This window comes from Falco peregrinus, chromosome Z (genome assembly GCF_023634155.1).
Source record: "Falco peregrinus isolate bFalPer1 chromosome Z, bFalPer1.pri, whole genome shotgun sequence".
Lineage (NCBI taxonomy): Eukaryota > Metazoa > Chordata > Aves > Falconiformes > Falconidae > Falco > Falco peregrinus.
Window position 1 is genome coordinate 43,800,026 of NC_073739.1, and position 23,520 is coordinate 43,823,545.

At 37.1% G+C, this 23,520-nt stretch overlaps 1 long non-coding RNA gene across 1 annotated transcript; it reads left to right on the plus strand.

Moving 5' to 3' along the window:
* Window positions 1-2,766: 2,766 nt before the first annotated feature.
* LOC114013029 (uncharacterized) lies at window positions 2,767-21,228 on the plus strand. Its single transcript, XR_003555868.2, has 4 exons — window positions 2,767-2,893; window positions 3,171-3,238; window positions 4,391-4,611; window positions 5,110-21,228. It is a non-coding gene; the product is annotated as an uncharacterized LOC114013029 (long non-coding RNA).
* Window positions 21,229-23,520: the final 2,292 nt, after the last annotated feature.

Genomic DNA, 23,520 nt, shown 5'->3' on the forward strand with positions numbered 1-23,520 from the left:
ATCTGAAGAAACTGAATTCTGAAAATAACAGCAGGATTCGTTGTTTGTTGTTGCCCTGCATCGCTTTGGCATGAGGTACAGAGCTCCAAACAGAAAGGTGTTCAACACCTTAGAAGGCAAAGGTGTATAGCTTTTTCATCAAAGTAGTCCCTCTTCTTTTGGAGGGCAATTTACCAGCAATGTTCATCAAAGCTTCATCACAGTTTACTCTTGCTTGATCATTAGTCTTCAGTGAATTTGTGTGGCTAGAAGTAGGGTGGAGTTTTGTTTGCTAAGCTTTAGCGAGGTATGTATCTATCTGTATATTTAACTCTTTATGTAACATCACTGTGTATTTTTGCACAGCTTTGCAGCATTCTGGCAAGATCCATGAAACAGAGAAGTTTTAAGAGAAAGTGAGCTATAACTTTCCACTTTTAAATGATGTGAATTGTGATCAGAATGTCAATGTCACTCTATTTTCCTATCTTTTGTCACTTCTGACACAGCCGTGATTTAAATATAGGCTGTTTTGTATTTAAAGTTCCTTGTTTTTTCCTCCTTTTATGAAAAATCTTTTATGGTAGGTTATATAACATGTACTATTATCTAGCAAGTGGAGGAGGTAGCTTTTAAATGTTTTACACATCTTGCTAAAGATTTCTCATAAGTGAATCGACTGCATGAAATATTTAGGCAGTTTTATATGCACAGTAAGTGTGCTGAGTTTTGACTGGTGTAGAAAAACCCTTATGAAATATCACAGAAGAGCCAGAGGATGCAAAACATGGTATCCATTGTTTTTCTGCTGTTATCAAGAAAAGCAACTGGTTATTTCAGTTCTATTAATTCAAAACTAGTCTGCTTTTGTTTACATTCCAAATCTAAGGTCTGAAATGGACAGAACAATGTGTGCTTATACATATATAGATTTTACAGGATATGTGAAAAAGAAACTATTTTCCAGCTAAGATTTTTCTAACCCACTTTCAGACTCTGGTGATTTTTATTTTATTTTATTTTATTTTATTTTAATAGTTGAGTGGTAACCTTAACACAGAAGATTTATCAGTTCCAGTGGACCTTTAATAAAGGGTCCAATCCTGAGGCCATTTTTTTGTAATCCCACAGATTTCATGTCTGGGATGACTGTAGCTGAAGACTACCAGAGTTGTGTCTAGCACTGCAACTTATTATGGTTTATTTTGGGACCAAGTTACTAGGTCACCATACTTTGCCAGCTGTATACTCACAGACATATATACACTTTCAAAAAAAGAAAGTGATAAACTGAAAAATCAATCAGTTCAAAAATGCCTTACAGTAAATCTTACATCAGTACACATATTTAAGTTTGTAACAAGTACGGTTCTTTAAAAAAATAAACTTACTGATGTTTTCAGTTGAATAGGCATCAAGTTCTCTCTGGTTGAAACTTTTAGTTATAGTGTTCAGCCAGGTTTTACTGGTAGAAGAGTGTAACAGCATGACACACAGTTTATGTTCTTGTGTTTTACAAGTGCTATCAAGTGACCCTGTCTCAGTACATCTTAAAAACACTCCCTACCTACAACATTTTAAATTAGTCATTAGTGATCTTAGGGATATGTTGTAACTAGTAAGCACATTAAGAGAATTTATGATACTATGTATAATACAGTGATTTATGTGTCAAAGGAAGAGTTTTGCATATTCCAAACTATTTTTCAATGAAGTCTTTACATTCTTCTTTAACATTGCCAAATTTAGTTCTTTTATAGCTGGTGGTGTTTTGGCTTCATGGTCTTTGTTTGTTCCTGCCTGATTCTTTACTTGCAAAGTTCTTACAATGACACAACTCCACTTATAAGAAACTCACTTGGGATATGGCAGGAAACCTCTGGTAAAGTCTGAGAAGGGTTTTGTTTCGGAAGCAAGAATAACCATTTAAGGCCTGTCATATACTGGAAACTAGATTTGCAAACTTACTAAGCAGAGCATAATGGCTTAGGCAGATATTTTAAATTAGGCAGATATTTGAAATTAAAGTCATTTTACCTAGGCAATGCTCCCTTTCTTATTAAAATCCATGAACTAGCAGTACTAGCAGTAAGGAGTATCTTTTTTTTTTTTTTTTTTTTTTTTTTTTCCCCATGGCAAATTCTTTAGAAGAAAACATAACTCCCTCAGAGAAGTCTTGTAAACTTCTACGCTGTCATGAAGTTGACTTTATGCCTTTTTATCATGTTTGGGATGTGAGTGCTGCATAGTCACCCCTCAACTGCTGTGAGGGAGTGACTCTAGTCTTGAGGCTCACCTGCAACGTTTGCTGAATGGATGTAGCTATGAGTCTGTTTATCCCACATTTTGTGTCAATATTCTTCTAACTTGCAATAAACGCGGAATGAGTGCAATACAGCTTGAATTGACAAAGCTGGACCTGAACAAAGTGTTTTCACACAATTATACCTTATAGTCACATTGTAGCTAGATAACAAGTTGTACCCCTGGCAAGAATACAGTATTTCTCAGTGCACTTTTAATCTCAGTAATTTAAAGTCCACCAGTTTGTTTGCAGCATTGGATCCAAAACTTTCTTAGCTTCCAAAAAATTAATCGAATGATTTCACAAGAAGATATATGGGCGCTGGTGTAAGTGCTGAAAGCCAGAGTTGTAACAAGGAAGAAGTCACACACTCACATGACACAGCCTCCTTTGTGTTCACCCCCAGTATAAGAAAAACAAGGATTTTCCTTTCAGGAGTCATGACTGTATGAAAACACACAGCCTACCATTTTACCCTGCCTTTCAACTTCTCTAACCAGGTTTCAGTGCTTACTGCAATGTTAGGAGTCTGCTAGCAATATTAGAAGATAAGGAGAATGGATTTAGCATGCCTTCTTGCTACCCAAGATGCAGTCCCTTCCCCTGAAGGTAAAGAAAGTTCTCCCAGCCCTTGCAACACCATTAATTAAAGTCACTATTTAGCCTCTAGCATGTATTAATTACTGAATAAATCCAGTTCTTTAAGTTAAGTTTTTGACTGAAGATTTCTTAGGTGCAATAAATACTATGCCACATCTTTTAAAACTTCAGCTTTTCAAAAGTAAGTATTAATTTGAAAAGTGGATTTTTGTACATAATTTTGATAAAAGAGGAAGAATCACTCTTTGAAAATTAACGTCAAATTATTTTTATTTTGTCATGCAAGAAAACCAAAAAATTTAATTTTACAAGTTCAAGGTGCATGAAGTGGGATGAGGAAAGCTGTAATGAAGGGTAAGAGAACAACAACAAAAAAATTTAAAATTAATGTAAATTAATAAAAAATAAATATGTATCTTTAGTTGGATGTTCTTTATATTGACCCTATTAACATTTCTGTACTCCTTAGCATGTCTGTAAGCTGAGCATCACAAAAACATTTTCTAGGGCGATAACTCAAAGAATATTTTAATCTTATTTTCAGAGTGTTAGTAAGATTTTGAACTTCTCTTTTCCATATCATGTATTGCAAATTTCCTGTTTGTTCTGAAAGGGTAAACACACCATTTATTTTTTGATCTTCAATTATATGTTGAGGTTGACTTGCATGCTGTCATTGTACTGCAGACTCAGCCAGCACAAGGAACTGGGAGTTTAGATGCTGCGTATTGTGAAACAGTTTTATTTTCTTTACACCTTCGTTAGGAGCACTATTCATGAGTAAGATGTACACACCTCTTTAAGTAGCTGTAGAACTATATAAAAAGATTAATGTGTTCAGTGGAAACTGATTTTAACAAATAGCTTCTATACACATATATTCTTCTAAAACAATGGAAAACTTAATTTGATGGCACTGTGTTTTCATCTGATGAACAACCAATGTTGTTCTCTAAATACATGTTGCCTTCCTAAGAAATGGGAAGAATAAGTCCTCTCTGGTTATTATTCAGGTTGGAAGTAGTCTAAATTATGTGTTAAAAGTAAATTTATTAGTTGAAATGTAAACTTTCTGCTGTCTTCCAGGAGTCCAGGCAGTTTTGAACTTTTAGTGTATTTCAGCATTGGAACTTTTAAACAGTAAATGGTTTTTAAGAACTACTGAATGCATTCTGCTTCTATCTCTGTGTTTAATGGTTTAACGTACAGTGACCCTATGTATGGAAATGGACACGGACATAACCGTGGCATCAGCAACCCTTTCTTCAGAAAATGGTCAACAATAGGCTTTTGTGGATTATATGCATATTTTGAGGCGATGTGAGATATACTGCCAAGTCATCATATTATGTCAAAACACCATGTGAGGTTACCTCTCTGTTATCCCTGTTCACATGGGTCTGTAGAGCTGACAATGCATGGTCTCCTAGCGTGAGTCACATCATCATGTTGCAGCCTTGCCTTTCTTGTCCTTGACGCATCTTTCTTTCCTGTCCCCAATACCAGGGAGGAGCCCAATGGGGAGTCCAGAGTATCTTCTATGAGGTGGAGAGCTGCCATCAGTCTCCTGGAGTAGAGGAAAATGGATTCTGGAAGTGGCAAGACTCTGTCCTGTGTTCCAAGTATTGTTTATAGTAGGGGTCACAGTCTAGTCTCCATGAAAGCTGAATGCAAACAGTGCAGTTCTCTTCACTGGGTGATGGCAAATGGACCTTCACAGTCCACAGGTAAAGAAAGGAGAGGAAATGGTTGTTATTTGAAGGACTTTTTCTATCTGTGTAACTGGGTATACATGGAGTAAGCCTCACTCCAGGTATCAGCCTGTCCTTTATCCCACGGTGGCCTCAAAGGTAAATGGTGACGTTTTGTTCCTGATAAGTAAATCTTTTGATGAGGCAATCTCATGAACTTCTGTAAAGTTTGCTTATGGAAACATTGAATGAGGATTTACTCCCTAATTGCTTGTAGCTCACGTGACTCCATCGTTTTTAATGACACTGCTTTAGTGCTTTAGATGAACACTGGTGTAAAAGAGAGAAGGGGTACACAACCCACAGGGTCAAACTGATTGGGAAATAAACTTGAGGGGCAATCAAATCACTTGTTTTATGAACAACCTGTAAGACAGATTGGGTTGAACTCGATGTGAGGTGACTGAAAATAAAACGGAGTAGTTTTCTAAACAATTTTTTTTCTTTTTCCTTTTTCTTTTTTCTTCTCTTAAGTATTGTAATGGTGCCTACCATAACAGAGTCCCTATCAGAAAAAGGAGGGATAGAAGCTGAAGATAGTAAATGAATAGTACTCTCTAACAACAGTCAGTCGCTTCCTGCAATCAAAACTATGCCAGCATGTGGCCTGTTCAAATAAAAATTACTGGACCAGAGCCAAACACGAAAAAGTAATTGATAATGTGTTTTTTCAGAACCCACCTATCCATCAAATGTGTCACTCCTCCATAATACTTTATTGCCCCTTCTGAAGAAAGATCTTTAAAATTCATTGTGTGCACTTAAAAACAAAGTGTCCTTGTCCTGGTTTATAATGATTCTCCCTTAGTCTGGGTTTGTTTTGTTATTTAATTACATTCTCTTCTATCATGCATTTTTGTACAGATAGTTTCTGGAAATTTCTGCCGCTTTTAAACAAAGAATCTTTTGTGCTGTATCAGCTTGCATTTTCCTTGGTTTGTGTTGTGCTGGTGTCTTTTCACTGACTTCAGCGCTGGAGCATTGTAGTCATAGCCTCACTAAGTAGACTGTAACAAACAGATTCATTGGCCCTTTCTCTGTGCTGCATCTTATTAACTGATCTGTGGGAAATGCTCTTTACATTGTTAAGGCATATGCGCTAATACAAACAATAAATTAACCTTAACTGGAGGAAGCTTTGAGGCTTCTAATACAGTAACCTAGCAGACACCAGACTTTATAAAAGCTTTATACCTACCAAATTTCATAGACATCTTTGTTAAAATGTACTGTACCTATTTTCTACACCAAACTTTTACTATTATATTTACCAAACAGATATTATGAATAATGCTCTGTAATTTCTTAATACAATATAGCAAAGGAGAGATAAATACTAGATTCATTCAATTGAATTGATAAATTTCTTCTTCCCCATAGTTAAAGAACAACAGTGAACACAGTTGTGGGAAGACTATTACTCTGAATTAGAGGGCAGTGTTCACATCTATTATACGAGTTTTATAGGGGCTGCTAATGATAACCCTCAAATTACAGACTAAATCCAGTTAAGAGGTCAAGTACTGTGGTGCTAATTAATTCATAAAGATGTGCTTTGGATTCTAATGTTTAGGCTGCTTTTTCATATTGCAGTGTTAGAGTTCACAAGTTGTGCACTGAGAAGAATGTAGGTACTTGTGACAATGCAGGAGTAACAGCATCTTGAGCAGGCAGAGATGAGGATGTACATGTTTCTGATAATGGAGAAGAACTAGGTGCATACTTAACAAAGAGAGACATCCCAGCCCCCTCAAATGAAATGTGCATGGTCGCTGGCACCAGAAGGGAGGAGTTTGTACTCACACACTGTCTCTAACCCATCCTTTCACATTAGGGAACTCCTTAGCTATAAATTCATACTATGTTTCTAAATGAAAAAGAAGTGCATGCACCTCCCTGGCAAATAAAGGCCTGAAGAGAATAAAAAAGAATTTCACAGCTCCTCCATCTAGGACTGATTAGCTTAAATGCAATTACCCCTGCCCAAAATCCGATTTGTCAAACAGGGTGTCTAGATCTTTGAATCAGATACCAAAGCAAAGTAGGGAGCAAACAAATGGATATTAGAAGCCTGTTACCAGCTCCACCACTCACTGCCTGGCTTTTGACAATTTTCAGTTTTGCAAGGAAATATGATAAGTCTTGCTGTAATTGCTATTCGTACAGGGAATCTGTAAACTATTTATTGTATTTCAAGCAGAGATTCCCAGGTTAGTACATGTAAATCCAGGAACCCCTGCAAAATTAAGCAATTCATGTGCCCCTTGACTTTTACAAAATTGCAGGGGTTTCCTTGACGTCAGTACTTTTTCTAGTCTCACCCTAACAACAAATCTGACAGTGTCTGAGAAGCAGCCCCAAGAAGCTCTGATCTAATAGTTGTAACAGAAACAATAAAATGCTTTAAGCATTTGCTTAACTTCAAGCCCATGAGTTGTGCAATTAATTCAGTAGAGCTAATCTCCAGATTAAAATGAATCTCATGCCTAAATGTCTTGCTGGATCGAATGATACCAGATTGGTAGGTTTATGATTTAGGTATCTTTAAAACTTGCGGAGATCAGATCTCCTGATTTAAGAATTTGTGGTCCAGCTGAAAGTGGTGTTGGGCTTAGGTTTCTATGACAGTTTGGGGCAGGAGATCTCTCAGTATTCACAGGTACTTTATGTTGTCTAAACATTGACTAATTTCTGTTTAGTTATCTAAATTTTCCAAATGCTCCTGTGTATGACTCATAGTCTTGTAGCTCATATTTAGTCATTTTATTTCTCTCAACAGAAGGCTAAAACCTATAGTGCTATAAACCATAATGCCTCAGGCAACTGCAATAAGACTACTGCAGTTTACATATTTGAAGATATGGCTCCTGCTCGATACTACTTTTTGATGTCAGTGTTACCATTTGTAGTACAACATGTAAGTAATGCATGTAGAAATATACACTGCATCTTCCACTTACAGAGCAGTCTCAATTAATTGAAAGGAGCCTATTGCAGGTAATAGGCACTACTGAACAGTGCACATTGTCTTGCAGTATCAGGCTTGTAATCTGTATTTTAAAGCTGAAAAATAAGGCTTTTACTTTAAAGTAGGTATTTTGGGGCTTATCTCCATAAAAACAAATCTCTGCATAGCTGTAAGATTCCAAGGTGCAATTTAAACCAACATAAGGTAATAAGTAGCAAAAAGTGGGTTTTTTAGGTAAAAACAATCCTCTGGTGTTTTACCCAGCACCATTCCAAGCAGTGGTCTGAAATTTACTGTCAGGTCAATATTCAAAAGATGAGTGATTCATTTGCACTATGGGTTGCTTTGTTTCCTATTGAATAGGTAAAGGTGTAGAACACTGAACATCTGTGATACAGAAATATCTGTACTGGAAAAGTGCTGCTTTTTTAATTACCACATTAAAATATTGAACACTCAGTACGCTGTAGGCAATTTCTACTTCTTTCTGATTAGCTTATGGGAATACATTATTTACATTTGACATGACAATTTAGTTTTTAAGAAATGTGCAGTATGGCAACAATGAATAAAAATCTGTTTCAGTCTTTTGGGATAAAGGGTTTTATTATTATCCTAAACAATAGAATGTCAGTTAAAAACATACTAGATTTTTTCCAATAGTAATCTCATTTGAATGTTTTGATTTATCAAAGCATTTAATGTTTACTTAAAAAACACATTTCTGCTCCCCAGAGAAGTTCATAATTCACTCAGTAAAGATTGAGCATCAGAAAAAATGTATTCAAATAACGGAGTAAAATTCAGGAGAAACTGTTCTGGTTTTGCTTTGGTAGATATGCAGGTTATTGAACATTAGTGATATGCATTTTATGCATGTTACACATTTCCTTTTATGGTCATCTGAACAGTGTACTTTCTTTTATTCAAAGTATAGCATTCAAAAATACTGCTGCTGTGTATTGTAATATTAAAATCTTAGATATTTCAACTAAACAGAGGAATTACAACTCTGAAAGACCATAATTCTTTTCACCAGTGAAACTACATGTGACCAAAATTGGAGTTAGGGTGTTTTCTTAATAGTTAATTTGATAAAATCCAGGTAATTTATGTATGACTTAAGCTTTGGCTGACTGGAAAATGGCATTGTTCATTAATGAATAGCAAACCTACACAACAGCTTAGAACAGGAACTGAAGAATTCTCTACCTGTATGAAATTACAGAGGGAATTTAGAGAGCTAAAATGCAATTATTAGAACTGGAACATAGCCAAGATCCTTGGGTTAACTTCCCTGTTCTTATTAGAAGCTACATATTAGATCCTATTTCTTGTCTATCTTTGCTGTACATTTGATGTTTTTTCTTAGAAAAATCTGATTTTTTTTAATTAATTTTTTTTTGCCCCATTAAAGTGAATTCCAGTTTTAGTGGCTGGACAGAAGTGTTTCAGAACTTGTGGGTATGCTTGGTCTTCAGCAGTTAAGTAAAATGTATTTAAACAGTGGTGCCGGTTTAAAAATGGTATCACTGAGAAGTTTCCAGGGCTCTGGTAGAGAGGCTGAAAGGAGTAGATATGGTCAGGACTTACATAGTTTTATATTGCCTGTAAAAACATAGCATGAAGTCCTCAGCCAGTCAGGTCTTTGGTAAAACTCTCACTGAGCTTGGTGAAGGGAAGGTTTCAGCATGACTCCGTCAGTGCTTTCCATTTTATCACCAATCTTGTAGTACTTGGTATTTTTATTATATACTTAGCTCTGAGTCTTGGTTGTCACGAAACTCTCAACTTCATTTTTAAAAGGTCTGTGCTAGGGCCAAATCTACAAAATAGTGTTGGCCCCAGAGTCAACTAAATGGTTTGGTGCCCTGTGAAGATGTGTTTGTGGATTTTGATTTTAGGTAACCACACCTTGCACCTTGCTTCCCCATTAGTCTCTAAGTCCATGCTTGCAATTAGCTGAGCACTTGCACACCTAAAGCAGGAGGTGCTTCAGGTCCGCGTGTTGTTCTGGTCATTGTATACACTCTCTGTCTGCTTGTAGTTTTGCCCTAGATGCACCAAGCCATACCTCTGTAATGGCAGATCTAGACGAGATGACATTCATTCTCCACCTAAACCTGGAAGTTTCTAAAGTAACTGGACCTGTAAATTACCAAGAGAAGCAATATTTAGGATATTTTGGGCATTTCCCACTAGATTTTTTTTTAGAAAGCTTTTTCATACTGGCTATTGTGAACATTGTCATGGCCAAAACACATCTCTACTTGTAGGCACAGAAACAGCCACCTTACCAAGCCAGAACTAGAAATATAAGGGAACACAGTACAAATTCAGCTCTGGTAGTGCTTCAGATGAGTCGAGTACTGTTACAGTTAGGGATTGGTGTGAACTCAGCATCTCAGACTCATGCTCCCTTCCTCTAACCCTCTTCATGTGCTAGAGACTATTAAACAGATCCAGAGCTGTGCATCTACTAAGGTGTCTGCATTTTTTTTATGGATTAACCTTTGATTCTCTAGTTGCAGAGAAGAAGTTTGCACACAACCTCTTGTGCATTTAAACAAAGGCCAAAAAAATCCTCATTATATTTTATGCAAGTAGATAACTTTTTGGGCCCAAGTCATGATTTTTCGGTGCTCAGCTTGCAACGTATGGAAGATATATGTCTCTATGAAACTGTTTCTTCTCTCTGAGCAGAAGGTAGACATGTTCCAGTGCAAACTATATGAATATCATCACCAGCAAGCATCCCTAAAAAGTTTTCCATCTTAGTACAAAATATCCTAGGAGATTTGATGGGGTCAGGAGAAAGTTGGTACAATATGTCTTGGGGCTGTATGGTTATTACATCAAACTCTACTTTTGGCATTTGTGGACACTAGGAGATGTTGCATCATTTACTGTAAGTCCATTAAAAAATGAAAGTTCCTTCATTTTGATGCACTGTTTTGTAGCCCAGCCCTGAAGTAGAAAAGCACAAGTCTATATAATAATGTGTACCTCTAGCCACTAATGAAAACCCAGAATCTGTACGGGAATTACATTACAGGCTCAGTTCACTAGCCAAAATTAGTTGCTTCCATTTAATCCAGTTATGTATATATGTATTTTTCTCCACTAATCACTAGACCGCTAATTCTGAATGTTTCTGTGATAGCTGAGAGTATCTCCCTGGAGTGCAATCAGGTTCCTACCACTGATATGCATATCTGAAAGGTCATGAAGTTTTTAGCTTTCCTGTAGTAAATAGTTCAGTTTTAATTGATACACATCTTAGCCATAAGAACACTCGAGTTTTCTTGTTTAAAGAACAGACAAAAATGAAGGACTGAAAACTGAAGAAAAATAGAAGCACAGATTTCTTTATACCTTATTTGAGTGAATGTGTATGGTTCTTTGATCATATCAAAAGAAAACTGTTGATGACATGTGCTGAAAAATAAAACAACATAACATATGGCTGAAAGCATATCAGCATAGTACTTCTGTTTTTACACCAATTTCTACTGATTTTTTGTGAAGCACATTTACTAATATTTTACAAAATATATTGCACTGTTCAGATTTTTGCTATTTGCAGTTATGACAGCTTTGGAAAGAACTAATTCTTTTAAGTAGCCTACTGTTGTCACACGATTTTTTAAAGAACTTCTTTGACACTGACCTGCTTGCTGGATTAATTGCAGAAAGTACTAATTACAAACCAACATTTATAAACTACAACGTATGAGTTTTAAACAAGGTGTATATCCTATACCATATTCCTAGGAATGGCTGACTACAAAAGTACAAGATAATTCAGACACAGTGTTATTCCTTTCTGTGCAATCTTTAGAAAACTTTACGTGATAAACACCATATGATAAGGTGGGATGGTTCACGCTTTGATGCTGGAGGTACTAATTCCTATGGAAGTGAGAAGAAGTAGACTGTTAACAGTCACTGTGGTTAAGCACATCTTTGCCCATGCAAGTTGAAAGACATAGTAGGAATCTCCAAACTCTGTGTGATGGTAGTCTGATCTGTGACTCTTTGAAAGGCTATAGGTTTTTTCACTTCTATATTGTTCTCCCTAGTCCAAAGAGCTTAACAAATAGTAAAGTGCAGGGTGAAAACCACAAACATGCCATACTAACAGGCACTTTTTAGAATCCATCACCACACCAGCAGAATCTCAAACACATGTAGCTTTTAACAAGAGAAGCAAGTTTAGATGATGTTAATTTGGCTTTACTGTTAACTTTAAACAAACTTATCTAGTATTAGTCTTTTATACACTTAAGCAGAAGTGTTGATCTAAATAAATTGTACATAATTATCTGCATTTAAATTCTTATTAGCAGTAATATTTATTATTATGAATTATATTCCATAGAAGCACTCTTACAGATTTCAGTCTTGAATTTTGGAATCAGTCTAAGTTTTTAACAAGTAAATCTAAGTTTATTTCCTCAAAAGATCTTAAAACATGGACGAGTGGTGTTGTTGCTATTTGCCTAGCAGGGAACCAGCAGTAGCCAAATGGAATGACCTGCTTGTGGCAACATGGGGAGCTAATGGCATAGCCTAGAAAAGAAATGGAGCATGCCAAAGATCCATATCCTGTCCTGTGGACTCTGCTGCCTTTCATTGTTATATTTTCCATCTGTGCAAACTAATTTTTTTTCTGATTGTTGGGTTAAGTAGTATTCAGGAGTTATTAAAGAAGCAAGGAGATTAAAAAGAGGGAGAGTTTAAATTTCGTAATGCTTGTTCTTGAAGGCTGTATGTGGAGGAAACACATCTATTTCATAGTCTGCATTTTAAAAAGCCACTATACAGTGACAGCTTGTACCTTTGTGCAATGCAAGAAAACTAATAATTGAAAACCTCTGAAGGGCTCATGTCATGTTTTTAATGTATTCCTTTTCAGTGTTCTGAGTAGAAGTTTTGTTGTTGCTATGGGTAGGGGATAGATTGAACTGATTACATACTGTGTTATAAATAAGTGTATTTTGTTCCCTGAGAAATGATTCTTCCTTCAGTAATAGGAAAAATAAACAAAGGAAAAAGGGTACATTTAAGGTTGCTGTCAAGTCTTAGCTCTTCCTAGATTTTCAGATTTCTGTTCTCAGCTGCAACATTCTATCTATATAATATTTTTCTTTTAGTTTTAAATCCAGGTTTAAGAAGAGACTTCTCCAAGTTAACCTTCAGCTCTACAACTGCTGGATAAGCCCTTTGTCTGCCGCAACTGCAAGGAAAGGTGGGAAAGATGTGGCTTGAATCTACATTTGCACTGGCAGGAGCCATATTGGGTTTGGCATAAACTGGAGACATCTAAAACTCTTCCATCATTTCTGACTACCTGAGACTGTGGGATCATTCATAACTGCAGGTCAGGTATAATAGGCCATGCTCTGGAAAGATACTTTAACAAACGGGGAATCCTCAGCAAGCCAGCTAGATTAGTTTTCCAGATGGTTTGTACCATTTAAACAGAGGCAAAAAATGTCACACTCCAGGTGTGACAGCAGGATTTTCAGAAATGCACGGTTCTGCTTTGAATAAACTTGCTTGGGGAACAAATAGTATTGCAGTACCTCTCTGGAGTTCAGCTCATGCTGCAAACCATGAGCAAACTAATCCAGTTCATGCCTTTAACCAGTTGAAAATCACATTGCTGCAGCTACACTGCCATTGAGATCAGAGTTAATTTAAATCCAGCTTAACCTTGTTGACCCAAATTGCAGTCACATCTTGTACTACAGTGTGGACTCAGCACTGGTCATGTGATATCCCCTGTCTTTCAAATTTTTATTTTGCTAGGCCACTCCCATCTTTTCAGTTGAAGTGAGTAATTGATCTTGTTATCTATTCTGCCACTAAGAGATGCATCACAACTCACATGGTGGCTGGTAATGCCCATATCAATTTGTGTGACAACTTTACAGTTAAATCTTAGCTGCAGTCATCACTGATTATCAGGGGAATTTCTTAGTATCTTTCTCTTATTCAGAATTTGCAGCCTTCCTTGCTACATAAACAGCTTGTTCATGTTGCCAGTAATGATAGTAAGTAAGAGAAAGTTGAATTTTTATAGCCCCATTATCACAGTGTGGTTTTAAAGGTGCACAGCACCTCGAGAAAACAAAACAAAACAAAACCAAACCAGGAAAAACATGGAGGGATATTTTAAATCTATAATTTCTCCACTGAAATACAGCCACATATAGCACAAGACAAAATATGATAATGATTAGGCCACACAGAGCTGCATTACATGGCCATCCAGGAGAGAAAAGGAAGCAGAGAGCATCATCAGGCATACCACAAGTCTGGGTAGACCTCCCAAGTTGCACTTTAGCCAATACCCAGTTGCAATTTAGCCGTGACACTGATGTTCACAAACATCTCCTTGGAAAGTACTGTATTTTAGTCACTATTTTACTGACCACAAATGCATACATGTTTTCTCTTAACTAAAGGGAAGTGCACCCAATTGGACAAAGAAACTGCATCACCAGCTATACCATTTCCTGCAGCATTTCAGTTTCTATGGATAGCTCCTTAAAGGGTTATGTATATCAAGGTGAAAATGGTAGTTGCATTGTTGCATTACAAAGAGGTAAACTTATGTATCTGACCTCATGTTAATGTGTTCCTGGATGAAGATTCTTTGCTATACATTTGTCACATATACTCTCACATATACTCTGGTGATGCAAAATACATCCAGTTTGGGCATAAAAGGTAAAGAAAGATTGTTCAATATTCACAGGGAGCATGAAGCTAAATACTTGTTTTTCAATCATTTAGGCATTTCCTTCATAGTATTTTCCTCAGTGGATCTTATGTGGCATTAATATGATGCATTCTCTGCCTGTGGTTTCCCTTTTTTGAATGTTATGTGTTTTCTTATGTGCACTGCCAAAATTGCCTCGTTCTAATGCAGGATCATACTTTGCTTCCTCACTTGCCCGTTTGTCCACTTTGGGCTAATGTTAGTAAACATTCCTTAAAGACAATCGCTTTTAATCTTGTCATAGATGCCTGTGTTGTGAGGGTGAAAATTAGTTATTAGCTTAGCTTTTCATCCATGCATAATAAGATGTTAAAATCAGAGATGTTTGCTTAGGGCCATGAGAAGCATCCTGCTCTGAGCTTACAAGTGCTGAATTTATAAAATGCAACATATTTAAAATAAACAAGCAGAAGGCAAATGCCAGTTTAAAATGAGAAAAAATCTGTTTTGTGTGTATTAGTCTTTATGTAAGGAGTTTAAGGCATCTTCTTGACTGCACCAAAGGAAGAAAAATATGCTCAGTCTTTGCTGATTCTTATCCCTCCCCCCACCCTTTTTATAATAGCTGATCAATGCAAAAAAACTATGCCATGCTCTTCTTACAGTGAGGGCTTTCCTCCTGAATGGGTTTGTCATCAGCTTGGTCCTTGCAGCGTTAAGCATCCTCAGTCTTCATGCTGCACCTTATCAAACTAAGCCCTGGGAACAAACAATACCAAGACAAAGTCAGCCTGGAAAAAAAACCAAAACAAACCACAAATGAAACCTGTCCCTTGCAAAATAGTGACAAGGCCTCTCTTTGCACTTGTGTTGCAAGGTAAAGCTGGTGTAATTTAGAGAACATACAACCTAAAGAGCCCACTCTTCCTTCTGCGATGGAGCACCTGTGTGCAGGATGGGGAGGCAGGAGCTCTCTCTGCAAATACCCACAGAGCTGTGACAACCTCCCATGTTCCTTCACTGTTATCCACTGTAGTTCAATCAGCCAGAGCAAAGGATATAGAGTAGGTGATGGTTCCCTTGGGAATGTCTACTTTAGAATCATGATATTTGGCAATGAAAGCAATCAGTGAATTCAGGTACTTTCAGGAAGACTTCTCAGTGTTCTCTTTTGTAGTCCTGAGTACATGCATAATAAAAATGGCTACTGAAAAAAACACAGGTAGGCTCTAAATGCATGTATAATATAAAATGCAGAGTTGTACACCAGTCTGCTGGATGACAGGCTTGAGTATTTGGATTGCCTACCAAGTGTTGATGAAAAGCCACACAGATTCTTAATTCAGAAACTCCAATTTTTCCTCTGTTCCTGTGTTCATTTTCTTTATCAGCAGGGGATGACTTACACTTTCAAAACTGATTAACATTTTAAAACTGTGGAAGCACTTTGTGTGGCATTTGAAATAATTTTAACCCTTTAGCTCTTTGCTGGAGCTCTTCTTGGTTTTTGTCTTTTCCCTTCTTTTTCTCTTAGGATTACAGGTGGTGCCAGCACGTCAGCACTTCCAGAAAGTAAGTATTTTGCACTACATGGAAGGCACTGGAGACATCAGTTACATTAACTAAATTTTGGCAGTACAAACAAGTGGAGGTTTACCAGCTTTCACCTTGTTGCCTAACCTATTCACATGGGTGAAGGAAACAGCCTTCCCCTAAGGCTTTGCGAAACCCAATAGTTTCCTTAATCCTTTCCACACCCTGTTTGTCCTCAGCATAATATCTCTGATATGGCTGTTTAAAGTCAACAGGACTTACCCTTTTCAGCACATTTTCCCCTCAATCTCTATTTTCTGTTATGTCATCACTCACATGCTTGAACCCATTGAAGTACAGGCAAAGCAGGGACTCACTACCCAAAGGTCCATCTTCCAACTGTGCTTAGCTTTGCTCTCAGGCTGCCAAAGCCCATTCTAAAGCATGACTGAGGAAGACTATTCACTTAAAAAGAAATACAGTACTTGAAGGCATTTTTCCATATCCACAGGCAAACGTGTAGCTGCAACGTACGTAGGATCATTTGCAGCCAAGGAAAACTGTTAAGTGATGCCTACAGATTTGTCTTTCATCCACTCACAAGTGCTGCCACCTGTGAATTAAAAAGGTCACTGTTCAAATCCAGTAATTGGGTTTATAACATGACTAAAGATATGTAGAAAGGATCTAATTCCAGTGTTGCTTGAGTAAGGACAATCCCCACTGACCTTGGTGGAACTTGCATTTGAGGACTCATTTTGTCTCATGACTCCAAACATGAACGAGGACATTACTCACCAGCTGCTGTTCTGCAGTGCTGTAAATATGAATTTATTTTGCTTCTTACTGTTTTTCAGCACACATAAGTCCAGTAACAGGAAAGTTTTCCTACTCTTTTATAGGTAAGAATAAAGGACCAAAACTGCATTTCAGTTTTTCTGTAAGATAGTGTGATAAAAAGCTGGGCACAGGTCTCTTTTCTAGGTTATCAGTTTTAAGAATTCAGAAAAGTTATGCATGGTCCGGTAGTCAAGGACAGGAAAGGAGAAAGGACAAGAAAGGCACATTATGTCTGCATCTGAAGATGAAGTATCCATTTCCCAACCTACATGTCTTTTAACCTTTCCCTCTTTCACTTTCCAGCTCTGCTTTAGCTGACCTCACACCCCAACGCCCATATTTTCCCTCAGGATTCCTTGCTTTGGAGATTCCTGCTAGCCCTGTACCTGCATGAATTGATGGGAATGTTGGTTTTAGTATGTACTTTTGTAACTTGTTTGGTAATGGCCTGCCACCATTCTTCAGCATATATTAACCAAAAGATACAGTAAACATAAATTCTTTATAGTCATGTGGAAAGAACAAAGAAAAATGGAAAATGCAAAACTCATGGGAGAACTGATCAGGGATGTACTTAGTATTCTCAAAATTCACATATACTTTCTGGAAATGTAATTATTTTGACAATTAGTTTTAAAAAGAAAACCCTTTTGGCTTTACTCTTTTTCCCTGTAAGTATATACAGCACATTACATTTCAATCAGTTTATCTTTGTTTCATTAAATAAGAGCCAGCAGGAATAAGAAGTAGAAAATAATGCTTGTAGCGTTGGAAAAGCTAGTGCTTAAAAATCTTCCAAAATATGAAAACCTTAAGCATTTCTCAATATACTAACTACTTACTATTTTGTCTGATAACTAGTATTCTGAAATATTAGTCGCTTTGCTAAAATTAGTAGCTTTTTTGGACATCTGATTAACAGGTGCAAGCAGCAATTTTTCAGCTTTGTAGGCAGGTAATTTACAGCTTATTGCAGGGGAAATAGAACAGGAGGAAAGAAAAGCAGGAATGTTTCATCTACATTTCTTCCGTCTCTCTTTGAAAAGTTTCATGTTAATATTCAGGAACAATTTCCCTTTTCTAATGTTCTTCCAGTAGTCATATTTTAGTTAATTATCTTGGTTGTCCATTGTAAATAAAAAGCAAGAAATTGCCCGGTTCCCTTTGATCATGGTTCTGTTCTTTCCCCCAATGGAAATCACACATGGAGATTTTTCTTTTCCTTTCCTTCAGAGGCGAAAAGTGTTCCTCATTAGGAAAAGCAGATGCATGCTATCATAGAGGGTTGAGGGTTATAGTTCCTTTCAAGCAGTTTCCTTTCTCTCCGGGTTTAATTCCCAAGCATTGTCAGTGTTCTGAGTGTCCACGTATACAGAATACAGTGTCATTGGAAGCTCAAGGCAAACAATATGTAAGAATAAGAAACCATATTAAAAGCATAAAAGCTAATGAGGATGTAGTGCAAATACTCCTCATAATCATTGCCCAGCTGACTTCCTCAGCGGAGTTAGACTGAAGTAGTTACATCAGGAAAAACAGGAACCCTACAGGTGGATGCCAGTATTCTCCCTTCATCGCTGCATGAAATAATCAGGAAGAGAAATGCAAAAATCAACAAGAATTCTTCCTACACCTTTTTGATAATTCTAATGTAATTGAAAGAAGGTATGAACCCATATTCTTTTTCATGCTTATTCATATTTTGAAAGTTGGTTCTAAAGTACTTTTTCTCTTCAAATTAAACACTTTTCCTGGGGACATACATATCAATTACCTTGTAAGTCTACAAAAGCCAACAGTACAAATATTGCAGACATTCAATAAACACAGGGCTGAAACAATATACTGCAATTACTTGTCATACAAGATCTCGAAACAAGGGAAGAGTTATACTCTATTCAGGAAACATTGTCTCAAAGTTTGCATATATCCCCTTTTTTTTTTCCTTGTGAAGTTTTAAAGTTACATACACACATACACTTTCTTGGAGCCTTATGAAACTGAAATGTCAAGTGAGAGTTGCTTTATATCATGTTCTGTCAATCAAAGTAAGCAAGGCTTTATGCATCTGTTGCTAGTATATTGGCACTTTTTGAAGAGTGTTTCGGAGGGAGCGAGAATAAATAAAGATCCTTCAGGCACTTTCTCATTTATGGATGAGGTATCAAAGCAGTCTGAAACTTCATTTTCAGCCTGATACCCTGAAGATTGTTGGCTGATAATTCTGGATGGAACAGCTTATCTGGGAGGATTAGGGAGAACATGGGCTTCCTATTACTGTTGGCTTCAGCCTATTCAGCTGGGCAGACTCTGTCACACATTATCTGTGCCTTTACATATGTCACTAATCTTATCTATATCTTTTCAGCTCCTTCTGTTGGAGCTGTGGTTTCCTGGACCTAAACCTCCCATTTCTTCATTACACCAGCTGTATAGGCATTAGCCTTCTCTAGCAGCCTTTCTGCTCTGTGTCATTCAGTAATGGCTAGTAATGCAAAGGTATGAGAAGGTAATGGTAGTGCTTTATCTCAGATCTTACAGGCCTCACATCAATATATTAAATATATACCTCCCTTCCCTCCAGCATCCTCCATCCTCCCCCCACCATTTTTGACCAAATCCGCTTAACAAAATAAAATCACCTCAACAATAGAGTATCTCTGCAATCATTAAAAATAACAGAAGCAGGCGACTTGGGGGCAGGTATATATGCTGGAAGGGTCAAAGTAGTTTGTAACAAGCAGAAAAAAAAACATCAGCACCAAAACTAATCTGCAACTTCTGCCATTCTCTCCTGGATTGCTCATTGGTGTTACACATTTATTGGTGTTGGTCACTAGGGCAAAGTAGCTCAGAAGGAAGATTAAACCCCCTCAGAGTCCCTGCCCTTTTTAAATTTTAGAGGAAAGCCCCTTCCCCACATCTACTCCCCCATACTTCCCTAGCTCCAGCTGGCTCCCTGCCCGCCGAGCTAAGCTGTATCCTTTCTCTCCCATTCTGCCTTTGCCTCTAAGCCTTCCTGCCACACTGCCACCCTGGTGTCTTCTTTCCTTCTTTTTCTGTTCTTACATTCTGCCATTTCTTCACCTCATTCAGCCATTTTCAACTTACCTCATTCCCTGTTGCTGTCATAAAAATCACAATAAAAGTTTTTGAAAGTGAAGAAAATGGAAACAATAAGACACCACTTTGCCCTTTTATCTTCTCTCTAACTCTTTTACATTGTTAGATCTTTTGGGCAGGAGTCACTCTTGTGTCTTTTCGTTGTGCCTTGTACAATATTCATCAGAAGAAAAAAGAAAAATTATCACTCAGTTTTATCTTAATGGCTTTTTTTGGGTACCACCAGAGTGCTAACTAGAAAAACGTGTCACATTTCTAACTCATAACTCACTCAGTGGTACTATCTGGCACTTTATTTGCAACTAGTAATTCAGCCAGTTCTAGATATGATTAATTTTAAATACAATTTAAATAAAATCAAAGTAGGGAAATTTTCCTTTCTGTTTTTACTGCCGTCATGTTTTGTTTTACTTTAAATTGCCAAGTTATTAGGGATCTGTATCTTGTCTGTTCTCTCAAGGTTGAAACAATAAGCTTTATCTGAACCTGACAAACATAATTTCTCTCCTTCATAAATGAATGACTTGAATGTCACGGTTTCCCCACCCCACAACCACAAGCCCAGTCACGGCCATGTCATTTAACACAGACCCATTTTTTATTCTACGACAAGCAGAAGCAACAAGAAGTGTAGCCTGTATCCAAAAGTTATACAAATGCTGCTGAATTATATAGGCAAGACAGCCACAAAGAGTTGTGTTTGCTCCAGCAGTGCTGGCAACTGCAGGAAATAATGTTTTGCAGCAACAGAAGATTTCCTCGACTACTTGCAGTCTTTCAGAGATTTGGAAAAACTTCTCATTGCGAACCCTGCAACTGTTGCTGTTTTTCAGCACACACAGGACATTCATGGTCACTCAAGGACATAAAGAACTTAGTTTCAGATGCTTCCAGGGAAATTGTTTTCACTCTTCTAATCTGGTTGATTTTTTTCTTCTCTAGGCTCTTGTACATGGTCTTTTTCAACAAGCACTGGGATGAACCGAGCATTTGGTATAGAGTTCACTTTGGCCATGGAGCTTGGCCAGCATGCAGGTCACCAACTGAAAAGTATAGACTTAAAGAGGGCAAGGCTAATTCTCAACACTAGAGCAGAATCCAATGTTTCATCAGGTGCACCTGAACCCCTTTATGATACATACAGTATGAAGAGACATATAAAGAACCTCTTAAATACTTAATTTATAGTCAGCCCTTGTCTGAGTATGTGTCATTTATGAAAGGATAATACGTGGCATGTGGACTCATCATTAGCCCAAGGTAACAGAGGTTATGACTTCTAATTCTGTTCTCAGCCCTGCTACAGAGTTACTACATGACCTTGCACAAATCACTTAACCTTTATGTGACTAATTTTATCCATCTATAAAATCGGGATAATAAAATCTTTAGCTACACACAGCAGGATGATGAGAATTAATTAATGCTATAAGACTTCCTCAAAAAGAAGGCCTAATTCCACTTGTATTCACTCTCTGGCTCTGTGTCTTGAGCAGTTACTTCTAGCTAGGCAAAATTAGTGTAAAAAGCTACCATCTGGATTTGTTAACATTGTTCATATTCACTACTCTTAGATATGGAGCTCACAAAAAACACTACAAAAATCAACCCGAAAGAAAGCTCAAGTGATTCTTTATTAATATAAGTTGTATATCCACATGCACAGAGTACAATCAACAGAATTTCATAGTGGGGGCTCTGAGTCAACATATGTAAAAATAGACATCTGATTAAAATTGCCTCTCTGTGTTACTGAAGCTGTAAGCACAAATCAGGTGGCCATATGCCCACATGCATATGGGAGAAAGAATGTGCATTGTTCATGTGTTTCTTCAACTTCTGATTTTTAATATTTGACCCTAAAACTTCACTTCTTCCAGCTTGTGAGGCAATATTCTAAAATAAAAACAATGTAATTTTCATTAGAAAACTCAAGTTGGAAGTGCATATCATATCAGCTACTAATATATTGGAATTTTATGGGAGAAAAGCTAACTAATATCTATGTCTAATAGTTGGAATAAGGGAGGAATGGCAGACCATTTACAGTGGGCAGTCCATATAGGTCCTACCTAATCCAATTTGCATTCCTATATGTTGAGTCATAAAGAAATCCCTATATGGTATAGAACAACCGGTCTTCAGTATCCTAGTCTGTTTTTTTACCAAAAGTATGCATGGGTTTCTGTGCAAAACAATCACTTTATATCTTTCTACCACTAAGGCAGAATTTTCAAGTTACTGTGATTATTGCAAACTACATGTGGTTAACAGTGCATTCACACTCAAACCAGATCAGTCCCAAGTTATAAAACTGGCAAGAAGGCAAAAAGCCCCAGTCTTGGCTGTGTGTATCAGGAATACAATTGCCTTATCCTAAACTAGCAGCAAACCATTAATGGTTTAAAGCAAAAGATTAATGGTTCAAGATCATGTCTGGTGTAACTTGAGGTGCTCCATGGCAGGCCCTAACTCAAGTGCCCTTTCAAATTAACCTCAGAAGATTTTCCATCATAGAGAAAACATAATTCTTTATGCAATGGGAGTGATTAACTTCGAACCTTCAAAGTCAAGATGACTGGAAGGTGTGTGTGTGTGTAAGGATTTTTTAATGACCAAGACGTTTTAAAACTGATACATCGGTGAGAAAACAAATACAATAAATGTGTGTCTCTTCTTATTTTGCTGTCACAAAGTGTTCCAGTATATTTTGCTTTAAAAACATTTTCTCTTCTAAATGATCAAAGCAGCATGTGATCCAATCAGGTAAACAACTGCAACAAGCCAGAACAACACAAATACACATTAAATGTCCTGTTTACTGAAGGTGTTCATTGAAGATAATGATGCAGAGGTCCCAAGAGATTTGGAGACAAATAGGTAAATAAGAAGTAAAACCAGCTTGATGATGTCTACGATGAGACATGTGAGGTGGGGGAGGGTGGCGTTGACATATTTCTCTTTTGTGTTTTATTAGGACTAAGAAATTGGGAGGAGGGAGACAGGGTGGGGGACACACGGACAGCTTTTTGTTCTAAATTTTCTACTTATAAGGGCTGACTTGCTGTTATGAAAGTTGAGGTCTGAGGGCTAGATTAGCTGCAATTGTAGAAATCTTTATTGTGAGCTAAGAAATCTGTACTTGCATACTACTCAAATCCTTTTGCAGCTTACATACTTACGTTAATATCAGCAGAGCAGAAGAATATAACAGAAAGGGCTAAGTATTGCCAGAATAGCTTACCTTTAAGCGTACTTTCCCTTGGGTCAGACAAAATAAATGTGCTGTTCCTGGAAAAGTATAATAATAATACTAACGAACTAGTAGTAATAATAATGCAGCACAAACTATTTCTATAAGAAACAAGCAAAGCTAACCCATACAGAATTAAATGTAAGGTATTTTTAAGATGTTTTGGTTTTGTATGTTTGTTTTGGTAAAATAACTAAAACATATAATTCCACTGAATAATTTCTTCTCTGGCTTCTCCATTTGTTTTCTCTCTGGCATCCTCAATTCCCTGTATCCCTTCTTACCTATTTCAAGAAAGGATTAAAGGAGTTGCTGATTATTAAATCAAATTAATTTTCCCATTAACTCACATAAATCATACACAAAGGGTGGTTTTCTGATGAAGGGCATGTCATCTGTGAGGCCACCCCAAGGAGGCACCCACCTGCTGGCCTTGCG